Here is a 21,140-nt window from a genome sequence, read left to right as displayed (position 1 = left end):
AAATCTCCTCGCAATGTTGAGCTTTATTGGTTACCCATTACTTTGTATTTAAATCAGTCTGTCAACAAAGGTTATACTCCACTTTCCTCTGACAATTTTAAGCCCCCTTGAACATATGTACTTCTGCCTGCAGTTTCGTTCCTTAAATTTCACAGTTTAGGTTTTTCACGCATGTTATAATTGATACTTCTGCTTTTAGTTATTGTGCACTTGTTTTTGCTTTTCCTTGCCGAAAATTGTTTATTCCTATACTTACAAATATATATGATTGCTGGTAACATGTTTTTTATTTCCCCTCTTCCCTTCCCTTCTTCCCTCCCCCCCCCCCATTAAAATTAGAAAATGCTTGGATTTTCTCTGTGTCACCAGTAGTTTAATATTCATTTTTATTTCCTATTTTTTCTTATTCATTTTGTTCCTACTGATGTCACCTTGCTGTTTTTTATATCCTGTTGATTCAATAAAGCTTTCAAACTCAAAAAGAAAAACAGCACTAACAGTACACTACAAAGCTATACAGACAGGACAAACAGACCAAGTTGGCTGTAAAATATACTGAACTATAAGAGCATTGAAAGAAAACTAGGAAGCCATACAGGACACATGGACTAAATTGATTTACAAATATAACTACAGCCCTCAAATAAAATACATATCAGAATAACTTACAGGAGTGCAGTCAGAAATGCACTTTATTGTCCACATACTTAAAAAAACGACAACCTAATGAAACAGTTTCAAATTCAATTTGAAATGCTGAAAAATAGAATCAGTCAGAAAAGAAAAAAAAACACAAAGGCCACTCCAAAAGCAATTTACAGCACCATTAGTGGTGGAAAGGAACTGATAAAGCAGGAATGTGTCCAGTGCTTCAGAGGAAAGAGCTGGTAGAAAGTATCCTGCTATCATATCAGACTCTAAACACAAAGACGGCACCAGAGCAGTAAAGTAAAAACATAAAAAATAACACTGAGGAGAACTACCTTGCAGTAGTGGCTGGCACAGGTCAACGCTGTGGGGTGGTGGTGAGGAGGCTTGAAGGGAGGGGGGGTCGACATACGATGGAATAGGTATAATTAAATAAAAAAATGATACCTATTCCGTCGTCTGTCACCTTCTCCCCAGACACGCCCACCCCACTGCGCTAACCTGTGCCGGCCGCTGCTGCTACCGTGTCTACTGATGGTTGTGAGAGTGCAAAATGCAGTCACTCACAGTGAAGATATCCAGTGCTGCTCCATGCCCTGCAGTCGTCGGAAGCAAAATGTGAATTACACAACAGACCAATGGATGAAGAGAGGTGGATGCAAGCCACTTTAAATATGTATATCACACATATAGTTAAAAAACAAACAAAAGGACTACGCTAACACCAAACTGAAAAACATTTGGGTCATGGACCGTCCATCTCCCACAACGCAGTGCCACTCATCACACTACACAAGCCCAAAGTTAGTTGCAGAGCACAAAATAAATAGAACCAAGCTTTTGCAATGCAATACATCTAATATTTGTGAGAGTTTAAGCTCTGACAATGCCGTTTATTTATCTGTTTTGATACTTAACACATAAATAAAAGGCATTGTCATTTACAATGCCAATAGCTCAAACTCTTGTTAATGCAAGAGCTCTGGCTTCATTGTTCCGGGCTGAAAGTAAAAGTGCGGATGGCGCGCTGAAATTTAAAGGAAAGTATGTCATGCCTGCCTTAGGAGAAACACATTAAAGAAAATAGTGCTTATAGACATACCGTGTAACAACTGAAGTAAAAGGGCAGGTCCTCATGGGAGGTTACAAATGAAGGCAGGGGGGTACAGCTGCGGGCAGGAAAGAAATGCTGATTCGTGCATATGCAAGCCACGGTTAGACAAAACATTCACTAACTTATCATTTTACACATAGGTTAAAGACTTTGCTATTAGAATGGAAACGTATTATTACACTGCAGAGATGAGCGGCCCAAGATGGCAGCCTAACCTATGCACCATTCTGAAGTTCCATGTATTTCAAATTACAAGAGAAAGGGACCACTTGCAGTGCTGATTGTAAACGTTTGTTTACACCAGTCTATGCTAATGAAAGCGCTTTCTACATGAATACAAGCACATAAGGATATCACTTAAAGTCACAAGGCATCTGTAATGTAAAATAATAGCACAGTTCAGGCTATGCATTATGACAGTAGTGTCCCTAATATCCTCTGACTCTGTCTGGATCGAAGCTCCATTGCAGTGCGGTAGTGTTGCTGATGTGGCGCATCGTCTTCAGATCGCGAGGACTGTACTGCTTTGTTGAGAGCAAGAGGTTGCACATACCTAAGGTTCAGACATCCTGGGTCAGATGTCCGATGCATTTTACCAGTCGCAAATGGCTCATCGGACTGGTAAGATACATTTTACTATGTACAAACCATGTTCTGCAAGTCGGTAACCTATTACCAATTAGCAAAATAGGTTTGCGAGTCGCTATTAAAAAGAGGCTTGTCAAGGACGTCACTTCCTCATAGTGAGACACAGGGAATTGTACAATTGTTTTGTGACCGAAATGTGTTCACAAAGCAATCACAGTTTACCCCTGACTTCAAGTAGGTGGTAAGCAATTCGCAAATGGGAAGGGGTATCCAGAGGACCCCTTCCCCTTTTGAGTGGCGGCAAAACTGTCTACTGTAAAAACCAAAACTTTTTCTTTTTCTTTTAGAAATGCTTTTCCTTTAAAGAAAACAGGCCACATTCAAAAAAACAAAAAACAATTTGCCTTACTCAAAAGCAAACACAAACATCGTGGTCTGCTGTCCCCAGCAGACCACCATCCCTGTGTTATTGCTCATTCCCAATGGGTCGTGAATTGGGACCTGCTTCATGAATATTGAGGATACAGGTCCAGTGCGGCCCATGCGTGGGGAATCGCTAATGTGTCTGAGACACATTAGTACATTTCATTTTGCGAGTCTCTAATTGCGAGCCACATAAAAACGCAATAAGAGACTCTCAAAATGAAATGGTCATACATGTGGCCCCTTAGGGAGAATTGGTGCATTTTGAGGAGGAAGCAGACGGTATACTTTTTTCCTTGTCAAGAAATTGACCAAGCATAAATTCGGAAGTACTTCAAGGATATGCATTAATACCGCAGAAATTATGAGGTTTAAAATCCAAGGTGCGATTAAAACTTAGAAGAGTCTTGTGATAGACATCCTGCTGCCAGGAGTAGGAGCTCCTACAAGCGACACTACTCACATAAAAATACACTGTAAGGCACGAGCAAGGGCAACTATCAATGAAAATAGAAATGTCACTTGAGAAGCCTTGTGCTTGAGATGGGGTGTCTCTTTAAAAAGCCACAAATGACCTTAGTTATGGACCTGGGCAGAACATCCTTAGGTCTGTGGGTTTAATGATGGTTTGGTAGAAGAAATATGTACTGTCTTTCTTCAAAATGTACTTATGTAATTACATTTTGGTACATTCTTTGAGGTAGAAAAGACACATCACACATCACATTTTATGAAAAGAGATACCTAGCAATATCAGAGCTTGCGACATATGAAATTCTAACTTCACAACCTATCGTAAGAGGAAGCTGAAGCTATCCAAACTCTTTCATAACATGCATGGTAAATAACACACATGGTCACATGACCTCATCATATAACATACAAGGTCGCTGGTGGCTAGTGACATTTTAAAGTGGTGGGGCAAAACGTTTGTGGGCGAGTGAAGTGAGCGCTCCTGGATGACAATAGAAAGGTTCAGACGGGCTCTCGCCCCAAGAAAATTTGTAATAAAGAATGGCAAAGGGTGTGCTTTAAAACAACTTTAGTCAGGAATTTAGTGAAAAAGCAAGAAAGTTTATAAAGCAATTGTCAACGATTAGTTTTGAAATATCTACACATATAAAAATGTGCCTGATATCTTATTGCTTTATATCCACCCGTATGCACATATGGTGCAAATATAAATCAAATCAAAATCATCTTTATTCGATCATTGTAGACCCATAAAATCACAGGATAAAACATTGACTTCTTCATAAAATATAAATAACACTTTAAAAGCATCATAAAACAGATAATCATTAAAATGCATAGATTATTCTCAATTTGATAGCGGCACATATGGTGCTAAATAACACTCCCTTCTCTGGAAGAGGTGCCGCTAGTTGTGCATGTGCATCAAAGAGGGAAAACGTTTCATTAACCACTTAGGGGCATATTTATGAAAGAATTGTGTCACCCTTGAGACACGCAGCGGGGCGCAAGAATGGCGCAACTCTTAAGTTTGATGTATCAAGCCACCCAAGGCTGCTTTGCATGGTCTTGTGTGTCTTGACAAATCTATAGAAACGCACCACAGAGAAAATCAATGTGTTGCGTTACTTTGCCCCAGGGAGCCGTCCTATGGGTGGAGCGTGGGTATTCCCACACACCCACCCATGGACTTTGGCGCATTCACGATTTACCATTAGTGTTAGACCTGGGAGTGCGTTAAAATGCTACACCTCCCCAGTTGAGGCGTAACGAGGAGAAATATCTTTATTTCTATGTGTGCTGCAATATGTGTGCTGCATTTTGCAGCACACATAGAAAGAGAAAAATGCCTCAGGGGAAGGGGACAGTTTATTTCACATATAGCATGGCACAAAAACAAGTTACACACAGTATTGAATGTACACCCACAGACATGACAGGCAGAACACCCAAAACCACAACAATAACAACATTTTTTAAGTGTCAATATAGGTGTTCCCTTTACCTTTATAAGTTGTAACATGACCACTAATGCATTACACATCAGAAAAAAATTGCATGTTAGAGCAAGGTAAAAATACAAAAGGCTAAAGCAAATGTTAACACATGATTCATAGTAAGACAAGTAAAAAAGAAGCTTACCTTTTATACAGGCAAAATGGCATTGCTTAGCACTGTGGTCAAGCATTAGCAGCATATGAAGGACCTGGACAGTGGGGTTCATGATGGAAACGAAAGTGGGTAACCAAAAAAGGTAAGTGTGTACCTCATTTTCTTCGATAGTGCCATCTCAAGTTTAGAGGTATTCCTACCACTGTTTCCTTGACAGAAAGGTGTATCATGATTGGCCCATTGGTAATCTTGGCTGGGCTCCCTCTGACAGCGGCTTTTGCCTATGATGCCATTGACGTTGGAGGAAAATTCTGGCAGACGGCGAGACTCAGACAGACTTTCATTCATAGACCCTCCAACATCTAAATCGAGCGGGTGGACAGCCAAGTAGATGGGCAGGAAAGCTGTTGGAAAAGCAATGTTGGGACCAGATCCACCAATATTTAAATACGGCCCTTAATTTTTAAATTATGCACTGGCACAGATTACATGCTGGTGCATCACACTAGGGTGAAGGGCAATGCCTTAATGCCTCAGAGAAGGTGTCCCCCCTGTCAAGATACTCAAACACCAACTGGTGTTATAATGAGAGCTAAAGTATACAAAAAAGTGTTGGGTGGAATGGTTGAATTAATCTCAGCCACACATTAATTACTTGGGCCGCATACCAGGCCATCATTATTTTGCACACTATGCAAGCAGTCATGACCCTGCTTCCATGGGAACAGTCCAGCCCATCCTGCCAGGCCAGGGTATCAGTGGACTGGAAAACAAGCAACCTAGGACCTGCAAGTATTAATGAAGGACCACGTCATGTTCTCATACCTTATTATCTAAGTAGGGAAGAGAACTGTAGGACACTTCCTTTGTTGTTTCCGGAGCACAGTTTTCTCTGTGCTGTGTAGACATTGTTCATCAGAGTATTATGTGTATTTAATATGAAAATCACAAGCTTCAGAGATCAGGTGAGAAAGTTCCATGTTGATGAATGAAAAGCTGATTTTGAACTCACTGTGAGTTATATTTCGTTTACTTTGAGAATTGAATATTTAAATAGAGTAATTGAACAAGAACTGCAAACAATGAACACTTAGGTCAATGTGGAAAGGAAAAGAAAAATCCAGATGGCAGTTTTGCAAGCCAGTTCCATTAGAATTGAGCATTGTGAGAATTGTTTCATAAACATTTTTTGTTTAGGATAAGACTGCTGCATCTTTAAAGTAACTTTGTGATATACAGATAATGTGGAAGAAGGAGTTTACAAAATACTGTGTTGTACATCTTGGTATATTACTGATGGCAAAGAGAGTAGTACGGAGAAGAAAACGAATTTCATAAAATAATGAGCAACATTAGAAAGCACTATGGGGCGATTACGATGTTGGTCGGAAAGGCTCTGAACGGCATTCGGTTTGTCCGAATTGGAACCCGCATTTCCAACCGACTCAGAAACACATCAGATCAATGAGATCCTGTGTTGTCGGTCGTAACACAAGCTCCTGTTGAAGTCAATGGGAGTTGACCAAACGGTGTACGGAAACATCGTAATCGGTCGGTTGGACTCCCCAAATCCGATTCAGTCGGAAACTATTCCTACGCCGAGTCAGTCGGACTGCTTTCCGACCAAAATGGTAATGAGGCCCTACATCTTTTACAGGTTGTAATTAACCCCTTAAGCACTGCCGTCGGGCAACGGCCGACGGCAACGCTACCTCCCCAGTGCTGCCGTCGGCCATTGGCCGATGGCATTCCACCCGCGCACGGAAACGCCCGCACCGCGGCGGAATTACCGCCGCGTTTAACGGGTTAAAGGTCAATGTTGTATGCATGCATAACCTCATTTTATTCCAGGGCTTCAAGATAGTTGTGTGCGATTCACACATTGAATTCTCTCCAGATTGCGCTGCTGAGATCCTGCTGGAAATCAATGAATTAAGGAATCCACAATCCTAAAAAACGCCTAAGAGCAAGCACTAATCCAATAGATTGGGTGGAATTTTGCTGGTGGCGACTCAGGGAACATCTTGGGTGGCAGAGATATGGTGCTCTTCTTGGTTAGCCTATGCTTGTAGACCAAAGTCTAATAGACAGCAGGGGCATACCCTAAGGGATGGAGTGATTCTGATGATCCCCACAGGTGGAAGGATCCTGACAGTCAACGTATTACTCAACATTAACTCTTTTTTACCTTTAGTATTTTTGTAGCAATTTGTTAAAAATTGTTTTTATTTTAAATACGTAGTTATAAAGTTTAAAAAAATGGATGTTTCAGAAGTGGACTTAGGAGTGTGTCCTATGAGTCTGAGTGTATGCAAATCGTGAGTGTGTTTTATGTGTGTGGGTGTGTGCACCTAGCATGAAAATGAGAAAAGATTTCCTAATACACCTTGTACTCTTTATATAGTAATATGTTATTTGAACTTACATCTTGTATTGGAGAACAACAAATTTGTTGATAGAAACCATCTATTTAGCCAAATAAGATTAGGAGTTTGTTATATAATCTGTATCGTTACAAACACTGCAAGATTCTCATACATATTGTTTGTATTCTTGTATGAAAATCAGAATGCCATCCACGTAGACTATCATGACCTAATAGGTCCCTCGACAAATCTTTAATGAATTGTTGTAATACACCTGGAGTGATACTTGGACATAATTTCGAGCTACACAAATGTCGAAGTTTTTTATATCGTGATCCAGAATTATTGTGGACAAAAAATCAGTTTTTAGGTAAGTAATATCATTTTCAAGAATATCTGTGATTTAATTTCGCTTTCAAGAATATCTGTGCTTTTAATATCATTTACAATAATACAGTTGTACATATTGTATTTCAATTACCATTATCTATGTTAGTTCATATTTTACTTGTATATGTTATATAGTATTCATATAATTATTGCTAATATTTTTAATATACTTTTTGAATTGTAATGTATTTATATTTTTGTACGTCATTGGTAATAGTTATTTATAATATTGTATTGAGTTGTGAGGTTTGCAGGGGCACAGGGTGGGAAGGTAATTAAGTATACTCAATAATTGATTTTGAATTAATATTAATTATGCAATTGCTAATTAATTATGTAAATTGTGTAACTATAATTTTTTAAGGTATATTTTTAGTGAAGGTTTTGGGTTTATAGGGGTACAGGGAGGGAAGTTAATTAAATATAATTATGTAAACTGTATAACAATTAAATTCTTTACGTTATATTACAGGTGCGGGTTAAGAAATAATCAATTACTAATTAGTTATTATTTTTCTTAAATTATTTAACTGATTTATAATTATGTAATTTGCTTGCTAATTATATTTTTTATGTTGTAAATTAGATGTGCGTTTTGTTTGTAGGGGGGAATAGGGTGGGAAGTTATTTAAGTATTAAATAATTAACAATCATTTATTCATTTATTAATACATATTTTATTGATTACTTAAGCTTCATATGTTAATCATGTTATACTTTTTTTTTAATTTATATTTTAATTGTGGGTTGCTAGGTTTGTGGTGGAAGTATACTGTGGGAATTTAATTACATAATCAATTAATAACATTTTTACATTTAATATGATTTATTTAAAAAAACAAATATTAAATTGTTTAGTTGATTTTTAAATTCATATACATTTTTCTCACATTAAGGAAAATATGTTATGCACTTGAAGTGAACTTCTTTCTCTACTATTTCAAAGAGTGGAGTTGGAATAGTGCATTTCACCCCTCTGGAGTCCAACGTTTTTCCTACTGTTGTACCGACTGTAGTGTGAATAGTAAATTTTACCCCTCTGGCATGTTATGTTATGTTATGTTATGTTATGCGTTTTTATTTGGCGCACAGATGCTCCAGCTAAGGAGCGTCCTGGCGCCCGACAAGGCAGCAGCACAACACAACAAAACAATAATCAAACAGTGTACAAACTAAGGAAATAAGAAAGTTTTCACCGCACGGCGAAAGGAGAGCATCCAACGCTTTCCCTACTGTTGCATAGACTGGAGTAGGAATAGTCCTTTTTTACCCCTTTGGACTTCAACGCTTTCCCTACAGTTGTACACACCGGAGTGGGAATAGTAGATTTTACCCCTATGGAGAACACCGCTTTCCGTACTGTTGCCAGACTCGAGTGGGAATAGTAAAGTTTACCCCACTGGAGTCCAACGCTTTTACTGTTGCAGAAACTGGAGTGGAAATAGTATCTATTTTTCATAGAGATTATTAATATATATATATATATTTTTTTTTTATATCCTCATTTGCGTGCATAGCTCCAATCATCCAATCCGGAATATGCCACAGAGACAGGAAAAACCGGCTGTGCTTCAGTACCATCTCAGCGTTAGCTGGGAGGGAAATCTTAATTAAAGGGAGTGAAGGCCAAATCCCATCAGTACATTCACACAGGCCTGGAAATTCCCATTTAGGGCTGTTCGTTGGAAGATAGTGCCCGTGACACCGTAGCCCCATTTGTTCCTCGTTAAAAACAATGGTTGGCAATGCTCGCATTAATCATAGGACTCCTGGGGAAAAAAAAAAACGAAAAAAAACCCAGGCTCAACATGACCGTGCCAACTGTAACCAAAAAGCTCTTCTACTTGGATTTCCACCTCTAGCTAGATCTAATTTAGAGATCTGGAGTACCGAGGTTCGCCATCCATGAATTGTGGGAGGCTGGGCGTCCTTCCAATGTCTACAGATCTCTCTGCGGGCTGCCAAAATGGAGTAGAATATGAGGTTGGAAGCTGCATTACGTACTTTGTTCTTCAGGCCAAAAATGACAAGAGCAAGATCTATGGAAAGATGAGAGCCCAATGCCAAAGATAAATCATTTCCTATTGACTCCCAGTATGTTGTAATTTCTGGGCATTCATAAAACATATGAATATCAGATGCGGCAACCGTTTGGCATCTTGGGCACAAAACCGGACTTGTCGATGAAAAGTTTGACAGTCTCAAAGGAGAATAATAGGCCCTGTGAATTGTGAAGATATGATTCCGACGTAGCCAAGCTGGCTTCACCAGATCCCACAGTACCTCACACGAAGCTAACCAAAGCTCCTCCAAATCTACATCCGGCAATGCGTCGGCCCATAATGTTGCTGGAAGGCAAAAGTTACCATCTAATTCCTCCATGATCTTCTTGTACCACAAGGATATTTCCTTTTTTGCAGGGGGGCTATCTAGCAGACACGTTACTAGATCACTGATGGCTCCTATAGGTAAACTGCTACTTCTGGATGTCTGTGTATTATATACATGGGACCAGCTTGAAATTTGTATACATTTGAATCTGGACAAATTTGGCCCCACCTTGTTTATTAAGTAGTCCCAAGGGAGTAGTGTGCCGTCCATAAACAGATCGCCCCAGGTATTGATGCCAGCCACTCTCAATGGTTGGGTTAATGTATCTTCTGCCCAAGCTGGGGGAGATGGTAAATCCCATATTGGAGCTCTCTCTGAATAATAACCTAGTTTAATTGCCTGCCTCATTCTATACCATGTGGAAGCTATCCCCTTTAAGGTCTTTAGTTTTATTTTTATTTTTAATTATGGGTCTCCGAATTTGAACAAGAAACTGCTCTGTCCAATTCCCTCGCAATTCAATAACATAGAGAACATTTGGCCTACCCCTGTTGCTGCTGGCACTTTTAGCAACATGCGAGTGTGTGAGAGCTGAAAGGCCCATGCATAGATCTGAAGATCCGGTCCCGCTAACCCTCCCTTCTCTCTGTGGCGTCGTATTTTCTTCCAGGAAATTCTTGGATTTTTACTGTTCCAAATGAAAGTTGAAATCGCACTTTGTAGTTTAGAAATTAATTTGGGATCAAAAAAGAGTGGGATTGAATTAAATAAAAAAGAAACCTTAGGTAAGATACACATTTTTACTAAGTTAACCTTGCCTAGGATGGTAAGTGGAAGATGTGACCAATCCCTCATATTTTTACGACACTGTGCTGCTGTTGTGGAAAAGTTTAAGGAAGCGATCCGGTCAATGTCCTTAACTATATTTACCCCTAAGTAACGTAATTGAGGTCTAGATGACTCGTTAACAGTATTTAAGACTGTGTTCCAGGTCATGGATTCTGTCTTGGAGGCGTTAACTTCGTATCCAGAAACTTTCCCAAATTTAAGAGCAAGATCTATCGCTTCTGGATAAGCTGTATTGATATCTGACGTAAAAATCATTATATCGTCGGCATGAAGTGCCACCTTTTTTTCCCAATCACCAAAAATAAAGGGTTTAATAAGTGCGCTGTCTCTTAATGTTTGTGCAAAAGGTTCTATATACAAATCAAAAAGGAGAGGAGATAAGGGACAACCCTGCCGGGTTCCTCTGGTTACATTAAATGGCGCTGTAAGGCCCCCATTAATCAAAATTGAAGCAGAAGGGCTTCGATATAGCAGATCTATTGCCCTACGAAATCTATCTCCAACGTTAAACCCCCTCAAGGCCTCCGACAGGTACAACCAATTTACCCTGTCGAAGGCCTTGGTGGCGTCCAACGTCAGAACAGACAAAGGGAGAGTCTCTTTTATAGCCACATCAATAGATCCGATTAACTCGTAAGTAAGCTCATTTAGTTGTCTCCCTCTTATAAACCCTTTTTGATTCAAGTGAAGTATATTAGGAGCAACCTGGCCAAGCCGTTTGGCTAATATAGTGGCAAAGATTTTATAGTCGGCATTTAAGATTGAAATAGGCCGATATGAGCCGCAGTCGGAAGGGGGCTTCCCTGGCTTTAAGATAAGCGTTATAGAGGCTTTATCCCAAGAGGCTGGCGGTACTACCCCTTCCCTCAATATGTGGTTAAACAAGACTGTTAGGATTGGGGATATCTCTGAGATCAGATGTTTGTATACCTCGCTCGGTAGACCGTCGGTTCCTGCCGCCTTACCCCCTTTAGAACCTCTTATAGCCTGCTCTACCTCGGCAAGACTTATTTCCTCTTCCAAAGATTTGCTCTGTTCAATTGACAGAGAGGGAAGGGAAATGCCCTCTAACCAGTTGCCAATATCGTTAGTATTGATATTAAGAGTTTATTAATATTGTTTAAATATATGTAACATTATTACTTGTCTATTTGTTTAGTTTTATATTATTTGTATATGCATATGTGTAGAATATATAGTAAATGTTTATATATATATATATATATACTAGCAGCCCGTCCCGACGTTGTCCAGGTATGAATTGCTGCCGGCCAGTAGTATAGTGTTTTGGAGGATTTCGTTTTGATAGCATTTCTTATCTGTGACAGGCCTGTGAAACGCTCCGATTCACAGTGCACTGCTGATGCACTTAAGAGTGCGCGTTCAGTAGTGTGTGAACTCGAGTTTCCCTACTTCATTTTTCCTTGCAATATATAGCGCAAACTCGACAACATGACATGAGCACAATTTACATTACAGAAAAACACATTCATTTGTGGTAGGTACGGGGAGACAACGCGATTTGCCTGGAATCACAGGATGTTGAGCTGATGCCGAGATTCGAACGTAGCTTTCCAGCTCTAAAGTTCGCAATTCTAGAACTTGTGGTGGGAGGTGTGTCTAAAAGTGTATGTCAGTGCTGGCCATCAATGAGAGAGACCTGTGCATTTTTCGAATGGGTGGTGAAAAAATATGTGTATGTGACTGGAGATGTGGCCCGCGGTGCCACCAATGTACTTACCGGGGGAGAGTAAACACCCATTATTCCGCAACTTTCTTTCCGCATACCATCACTCCGCATACTTTCATTACGAAAGTACCATGACTCCGCAATGCCAATATAACGCATGGCATTACATTTTATATGCTTTTACCATGCATACATTCACAACGAAATTCGTTGTAAATGCATGAATGGTAAAAGCATGTTTTTTTAAAATGTTTGGTAAGGTAAGTATGGGTATAGGGGTATATGTTTTGGGGTACTGAGGTATATGTTTTGGGGTGTTTGGGTATTTTTTTAAGGGTTCAGATATAGTTTTGGGTTATGGGCTACAGGGGTAGTTTTAGGGTTTAGGGATAGGTATGGGTTTTGGGGTACAGGGGTATTTTTAGGGTTCAGGGCTAGGTTTGGGTTTTGGGGTATAGGGGTATTTTTAGGGTTCAGGGGTAGGTTTGGGTTTTGGGGTACAGGGGTATTTTAAGGGTTCAGGGCTAGGTTTGGGTTTTGAGGTACAGGGGTAATTTTAGGGTTCAGGGCTAGGTTTGGGTTTTGGGGTACAGGGGTAATTTTAGGGTTCAGGGCTAGGTTTGGGTTTTGGGGTACAGGGGTATTTTAGGGTTCAAGGGTAGGTTTGGGTTTTGGGGTACAGGGTTATTTTTCGGGTTCAGGCCTAGGTTTGGGTTTTGGGGTACAGGGGTATTTTAAGGGTTCAGGGCTAGGTTTGGTTTTTGGAGTAGAGGGGTCTTTTAGGGTTCAGAGGTAGGTTTGGGTTTTGGGGTACAGGGTTATTTTTAGGGTTCAGGGGTAGGTTTGGGTTTTGAGGAACAGGGGTATTAATAGGGTTCAGGGCTAGGTTTGGGTTTTGGGGTACAGGGGTATTTTTAGGGTTTAGGGATAGGTTTGGGTGTTGGGGTACAGGGTATATTTATAGGGTTAAGATGGGTTAGTGTTTAAGGATGTTGGGGTATTTTAAGGAGTAAGGGTGGGTTAAGATTATAGGGTGCAGGGGTATTTAAAGGGAGCAGGGTGGGATTAGCACACAATATGAGACATGGCATGAAGGGCGGAACGTATCACACACCCCCAGCACATGCCCACAGCACAACGCAGACACGCCCACAAGGGACTACTTTGCTGGCACGGTTCTTTTACCTTTTAAATGTATATGGTGGGCGTCTGCATAGCCTATGTCCTTCTGCTGCAACTGCCCTTTCCAACGCTGTATTGGGTGTTGTGATTGGTGCTGTGGCTCCTGAGATTACCCGCCTCAAAGGTTTGGGGTCTCTCTTTATTATATTAGTATGGATTGATTGTTTGTTTTAGAAACTATTCCTTTCCACAATTAGGGCATATGTTGCTGCTACAGTGATGTGCTGTCTATCTCACAATCTATCTACAGCTACTCATCTCCCTGCTTGGTTAGCCTTGGTATTTTGTTCCACAAAGGTGTGTCATGAAATCAGCAAGATGTATTCTGCTAGGTCTGCTTGATGGAGATGTGTCTCCTGTTGAAAACAGATATCTGCCTCCAAGTCATATAATTCCCATACAGTGTTCATCCATTTGATAGGGTTCTTGAAATCCTTGACATTATTGGTTGTGGCTATTAGTGGGTGTATCCTAGGCATCAACCAAGTGTATGCTGCCGTTCGCTATGTCAGGCCATCTATCTGTGCCCCTGTGAGTCATGTGTGGGCCTGTCTTGCTTCTCTGACTTGACTGGTTTCTACTCCTGTACCACCCACCCACCTCTAATATGTCCCCAGATTTTGAACATTTCCACCGTGAAAAGCAAAAGGGATTAAACTTTTACAAACTCCGCAAGTAGTCCATTTCCATACTTCTAGTTTTGACTCGACACATTACTCTCCACTTGCACCCTTACTTCAGTCGCTTGAGTTTAGTCTGAGGCGATCTAGTGTAGATTGGGATTATGAGCCTTGTCCCCCCAAAGGCTCTCCCCACTGGCATCATTCACCGCAATCCCCCCATACACACACACACACACACACACAGACTACTTATCCACTGTCTGTCAGTTTCAGTATGTGCTTATCACACAGATCTTCTGTATTGTGGCTTCATCTCGCTCCTTTCATCTGAAGGATTGTTGTGTGCCTTCCGACTGGAACGTCACTCTTAGCGGGTGACCCCAGCAGTATTTGATGGCTTTTGATGTCAGAAAATCTGTAATTGGCTTAACAGCTTTTTGTTTTGCGATTGGGGTGGGAGAGAGTTCTTGAAAGAGTACTATCTTCCCCCTATTAAACAATATCGGCCCTCCCTGGCATGCTTTGGAAATTATATCTTCCTTTTCCACGAAGAAGTGCATCTGTGCCACTACATCTGGGAGCGGGGTTCCTGCTTGTGATATTGCAGGCTGTCTGTGTGCCATGTCTATTCTTTTTGGCTCTTTTATTCTGTCTAATATGGCATAATAGGGGCTAGAGCAATATTGCTGCAGGTCGGTGCAGGCTATTTTGCAGGGGATTCTGCAAATGTGATTTTACCTACAGCAATACTCCAGCTCTTCACAATTCCCCTGCAGAATCACATGATGTTCCTCGAGCACCTACATGCATCTTTGAAGTCGCATGTGCTTGTTTATTTGTAAGGGTTTGGGGGGCACTTGTTCAGCCCTTTGATGTAACTGCGGGCATAGGGTGCATGGTATTCATTCTGCTGTACCTGACAGTTATGCAAATCTGTGTGCACGACTCCAGACAGGGCGAACAGACGTTGTCCGGGGGTCCCCCTTCGCGCACCCGGCACCTTCAGGGTCCCTAATTAGCTGCACACCGTTCACCGCTCCTCCCCACGCTGGATGGGGTATTTATGCATGCGGTACTTGTGTGTAAGCTTGTGTTTTTTTGTTTTTGGGCATATCGGTTTTCTCCGGGAGAATTTAAAAGTGCATTAGTTTGTTGGCAATTGAAAGGTGTGAACAGCTGTGTTGCTTTTGTTAATATTTACATTTTTGAGTTGCAATGTGTGAAGAAAGCGGAACCAAAAATGTATATATTTTAAGGAGTCTTGGTTTATTTGTAGACCTATATAGCACAATGTACGTATTTTCAGTCATTTACAACAACAAAAAGCCCAGAATATTTTTGTAGCTGCCTCGGCTCATAACTTTGGCTCTGATTCAGCTCTTCCCAAACTGCAGCTGGCCACAGTTGCAAATGGGCCGAGTCTCAGCCGTGGATGCTGGCGAGGTCCGTACATAGCTGTCCTCAAGTCACTCGTGGCATCAGCCAGTCTGGCCTGCTTACGCTTCCATCATTTTGCATTCTGGGGCCTGTAGTCTACTGTTTATCACTGATTTGCACATATAGCTGTGGCGTAAGACGCCAGTACTGGCTGAATGCGTCACACGTCAGGGGGCACGAGGCAGCCATAATTGATGCAAATGGAAGACGTGGGTGCCCCGGCCACCGACGCTTTTCTGCATCTCAGCACTTTCAAATGAGGGCGCATTATAATGTTCGAAACCAGGAAAGCTGCACACAGTTCACCGCTCCTCCCCACGCTGGATGGGGTTTTTATGCATGCGGTACTTGTGTGTAAGCTTGTCTTTTTTTGGTTTTGGGCAGCAAGGCTCCGGGAGAGCAAGATACTTAAAAAAAAAGTCAACGTTTCTGTTATTTATTATTTTGGTAAAAGCACTCACTTGTCTGCAGGATTTTAGGACGAACGATCCTCCCTCAGCCTGAGTTCCTCGCCCCTGTCCGCTGCTCCTCGACCTCCTCGGGCTCCTGTCCGCCACTCCCCCCCCCCATGATGTCAGCACGCACGTTCACATCGTTAGCACACACGGCCGGCGCTACTTCTTAGGGACTACTTTTTTTTTGTTGTTTATTTTTTAAATAACATTTATTTATTTATTTTTTATAGCCTATGTCCTTCTGCTTGCCCTGAGGTTTTCTAAGATGTCTTGGGTGTTCAGATTGGTGGTGCACTTTTCAAGTTTACCTGGCTCAAAGGACACAGTTATCTCTTTATAATAATATATATATATATATATATATATATATATATATATATATATATATATATATATATATATATATATATATATATATATATATATATATATATATATATATATATATATATATATGTATATATATATTACCTACTGGAGCGCAGCGAACCGAGCCATCTTCTTTGAGAAATTCACAAAGATTCATCCACCAGGGCCAAAGTTATTCCAAATAGAATGTTGAGGATTTCCTATGGAAACTAGGTCCTAACTATAACTACCTACTGGCGACCGCCAGTAGGTAATATATATATACATATATATATATATATATATATATATATATATATATATATATATATATATATATATATATATATATATATATATATATATATATATATATATATATATATATATATATGTATATATATATTACCTACTGGCGGTCGCCAGTAGGTAGTTATAGTTAGGACCTAGTTTCCATAGGAAATCCTCAACATTCTATTTGGAATAACTTTGGCCCTGGTGGATGAATCTTTGTGAATTTCTCAAAGAAGATGGCTCGGTTCGCTGCGCTCCTTTCCTGAAAGTTTGGGGGGGATTGGTGAAGTGGGGGCTGAGATATAAGGGGGGTCCCAAAACATGTTTTCTCCATGTTATTTTCCATAGGACCTTTAGACTCGGCTACAGGTCGAACGGCTGAATGGATTTATAAGAAATTTGGCAAAACTGTAGAGTCCGGTTCGCAGATTACGCTTTTTTTGGAATGGTATAAATCCGTTCAGTAGTTGTTGAGAAAATTAAAGTTAAAGTCAATTATATTTCTATAGGCGCGCACGCGTGCGCGCACTCAAGCGGCTGCGCGTGAGCGGAATTTTTTTTTGCTGCGTGACGTCTGTTAACGTTCGATTCGAAGGAAATCAGGAAGTTTTGTTCGCCATTTTGTCACTGCGAGTAAATATATTGTTCATTTCAAAGCGTTGAAACATGGAAAGGGGAGAAGGTAGAGATTGTTTTGCTGCGTAGCTTTTTCTCGGGGTGTGCAGTAAGGCCCTTAAACGCAAAAAGATATAGTTTTTCCCCGAAAAAAAATACGGGTTGCGCGCACCCGGTCGCGCACACCTATTTACAAGAGTGTGAAAATGGAGATAAATCAGAAGTTTGAGTGCTTAGATATAAGGTGGCTCTGAAAAGAGCCATTGTGTTAATTGAGTGTTTTCTGCATTTATAAGTAAGTACCGATGCAGAGCCTGATGTTGCAGAGAAAGATTCTGTTTCCCTCATTCGTGAAATGAACACCGTCTCTCCTATAGACGTCTTGCATGTGGTATCGCAAGTTGTTGTGGTAAATAGAACCCATGCTATAATCTCTGAGGATAGCAGAAACAGATTTATTTACATGTCTCCTTGCTTTCTCAAATTGTGCACAATGTTGATTGGACCAATTCCATTTCTGTCTTTGGCATATATTGGAATATACCAAGGCAGATCGAGGAAAAAGTGTCATCAATTGTCGAAAGGTGTCTTTTAGAAGCATTTCCAGACCTACCCCAGTGATTGTGCCTAGATCGTTCCCACCACAGTGCACAATTATAAGGTCTGGTTCTGGGAGATGCATAAAAGTTTTCACCAATGGAATCAATTGGTGACATTTCAATCCTCTTTTGGCAATCCATGTTATGTGTACATTTGGTAAGCCGAGGTTGCAAATTCGTCTGCTTACTGCATATTTTTCACTCCAGTGAAAATAACTGTGTCCTATAAGCCAGACCTTCATTTTCAAGGGATTTGTAGTCGTCCTCCGATCGGTTCTGGAAGTGGAATGGTAGTTAGAAGTTGAAATTCTAAATAAAGAAAAAGGAAGAGGCTGGGTGTGGTTAAAAAAATAAAAATGATTGGTTGATTGTAATAAGTGGAGATTGAAGAGTACGTTGCATGTTAATGTTTATGTTAAACGAGAAGTACTATTGGGTGTGAAAAAACAAGACATGTAACAGAGCTGTGGATTGGCAGGTGTTTCTGGAGGGAAAATAGTCTTCTTAATTTGTTGTAGAACGTTGAGACATGAACTTTTGACCTGTGCCTTCAGCAAGGTGCAGAATGAGGTGTAACCATGGAAACAGCCGGAGATGGCAGTTGGTGATGGGTTCACTCTTTGGTGCCTCTGTGTCTGACTCTGTTCTGTGGTGGCAGGCGGACAACTGTTTGTTATTGTAGAGATGAAAAGGTGATAAGGAGAGAAATACGACATAGCGTTTGGCCTGTAGAAGCGTGGGAGCAGTGATTAACTCTGAGTGAAGCGGAACTGTGGCGGTGCTTGGTAAAGAATAAAATTTTTTTTTTAACAGTGGTATAACTGTCTGTACGGTGCGCGACCTACTAAGAAAAAGTTCACGGGCCGTAATTGGCTTGCAGGTTCTAGTATCAGTAAGTGAGGTTGAGAAAAGAAAACATTCAGGACTTTATTTATGAAGGCCTTGCGCCACCGGTGCGTCACTGTTTCCCATTTTAAAAAATGAGGCACCGGCGGCGGAAGGTCTTCATAAATAAGGTCCTCAGTGACTACAGTTAAGGTTATGTGGAACCCATGAATAGTTTTTCAATATGAAATCATTTCAGTTGAGATTATGGATTAAAAGAGAAACCGTGAATATTTGAAATGTTTATTTAGAAATGTACTGTTTTAAAGGCAAATCATTATGTAATATGAGTACAGAAATTGCAAAAAACACAGTAATTGGTATTGTCAGTAGTACATAGAATACATGGAAATAAGCAGTTGAGATGCGAAATCGCGTTTACAGTTATAAAAACTTGTTTATAATTTACACATTAATTAGGGTACATGTAGCATATATTAGCGAGTTTTGCATCGAGTACGTTTGAAATAACCTTAGATAAGATATGCTATAGAATTGTTGAGATTAGACTGTAAAAAAAAAAGTTGAAAATCGAGTAGCTGAAGAAACAAATGTAGTCCACATAAAAGACCAAAATTTAAACAACACGAAATCATAATGTCCACTGTTAGTAAAGCCAATAGGTCTGTTCTTCAAAAGAAAATATGGAAAAGAACGTGAAGCATATAGGGAAGCAAAAGGAAATGAGGACGTCAATGGCTTGTATAAGAGTTATTGAAGCATTGTTTAGGCAAAGTAGGTAACTTCTGCTTGTAACAGGAAATCACTTTTATGATTTGAAAGTATGTCAGCTATCCAATGGAAAAGATTGAAGCAGTACTCATGATCTGTTAAAATCGGAGCCTCTTTTATTATCAGAGGGTAGCTCGGTGGGTTTTCGATGTAGTTCTCTGTTAGGAAAGAGTTAACCGTCCATTGTGTAGGCAAAGTATGCAGCAAGTGCTTCTAACAGGAAATCATTGTTATCATCTGAAAACATGTCAGCCATCCAATTGAGAAGATCAAAGGAGCATTCATGATCTGTCATTATTGGAGCGTCTTTTACCATCATTGGGCAGCTCAGTGGGTTTTCGATGTAGCTCTCTGTTAGGAAATCTTGCGCCGCTGCGAATTATATTCCAATGACCCAGAACTCCTTGTATCGCTGCAAAGGCCATAAACCCTCCGTTGTAACAAAGCTGTTCATGATCAAGTAACGGATTCATGAGGTGATTGTAATTCGGTTCAGGAGGTACCAAATTGCAGAGACATAAATCCAGGGCCCACGTGAAATCACAGCTCAGGCAATGAAATACAGGCTGCACACAGGTGAAATACGAATATCGAAATGTTAATCAATATGAAGTATTCAAAGTTGAGAGTGGTAAGGTGCCGTAGTACAGAAGCATTCTCTGTCGAAATAGTTCTAAGTAGTCCGGCTTGTTTGCGAAGGCAGGAGGGACATCCATTTTGAATTTCCCAAGATGGTAAAGGAAACGCCGCAGCACTGCCGGTTGTATAGCAACTCCACAGAATTAGGTCGCCGGCTATGCAGTGGAGAGTAGCAGAATGACTTGATAAATTTTTTAGGAGTCTAGTCACTTATATATTGCTTAGTAGTTATCAAAAAAGTAGCTTTTCTTGAAGTGGAGGATGCGTTAAAAAATAAGGGAGTTATTTGACCAAGTTGTAAAGCAAGGTCAATTTTTTTTTACATCAATGCTGTTTTCTGTGAATGTTAGCTAAGTGAAAGATATGTGTGTGAGCAGATGCAACGTTCAGTTTTAAATGTGACAATGGAGGTCTTGTTCATGTCTTCCGATTCAAGGTCGGTATTCGCTGCCAAATACAAAGATCAAGAAACGCATGCGTGGGGTAGATAGTCTGCATTCTTAAAGGAAAGGAAATGAAGGGTTATTTTTACCGCGTTAGCATTGTCGTTTAAAAAGTTACAGTGATTTTCATTATATGTTAAGAAAGTGTCACTGATGAAGACTGAAAATAAATCCTTATATATAACAGGGACTGGTGTATTTTAGAAAAGGTGTGTAACATTACATGAATTGTAAAAAAAAAAAATGTAATTGAAAGTGTATGGTTTGAAAATGAAAAGTAGAGGTTTATAGTTTACGTTTTGAAAGCGGTTCTAGAGGGTCAGATGCATAATAGATTTATAAAAAATAGAACATGTTTTTCAATAGTATTATGGAAAAAATATGTGCCTTTATGTACTATTTAG

Source organism: Lissotriton vulgaris, chromosome 6, assembly GCF_964263255.1.
Source record: "Lissotriton vulgaris chromosome 6, aLisVul1.2, whole genome shotgun sequence".
NCBI classification, from domain to species: Eukaryota; Metazoa; Chordata; class Amphibia; order Caudata; family Salamandridae; genus Lissotriton; species Lissotriton vulgaris.
Note: the sequence above shows the minus strand (reverse complement) of the source record.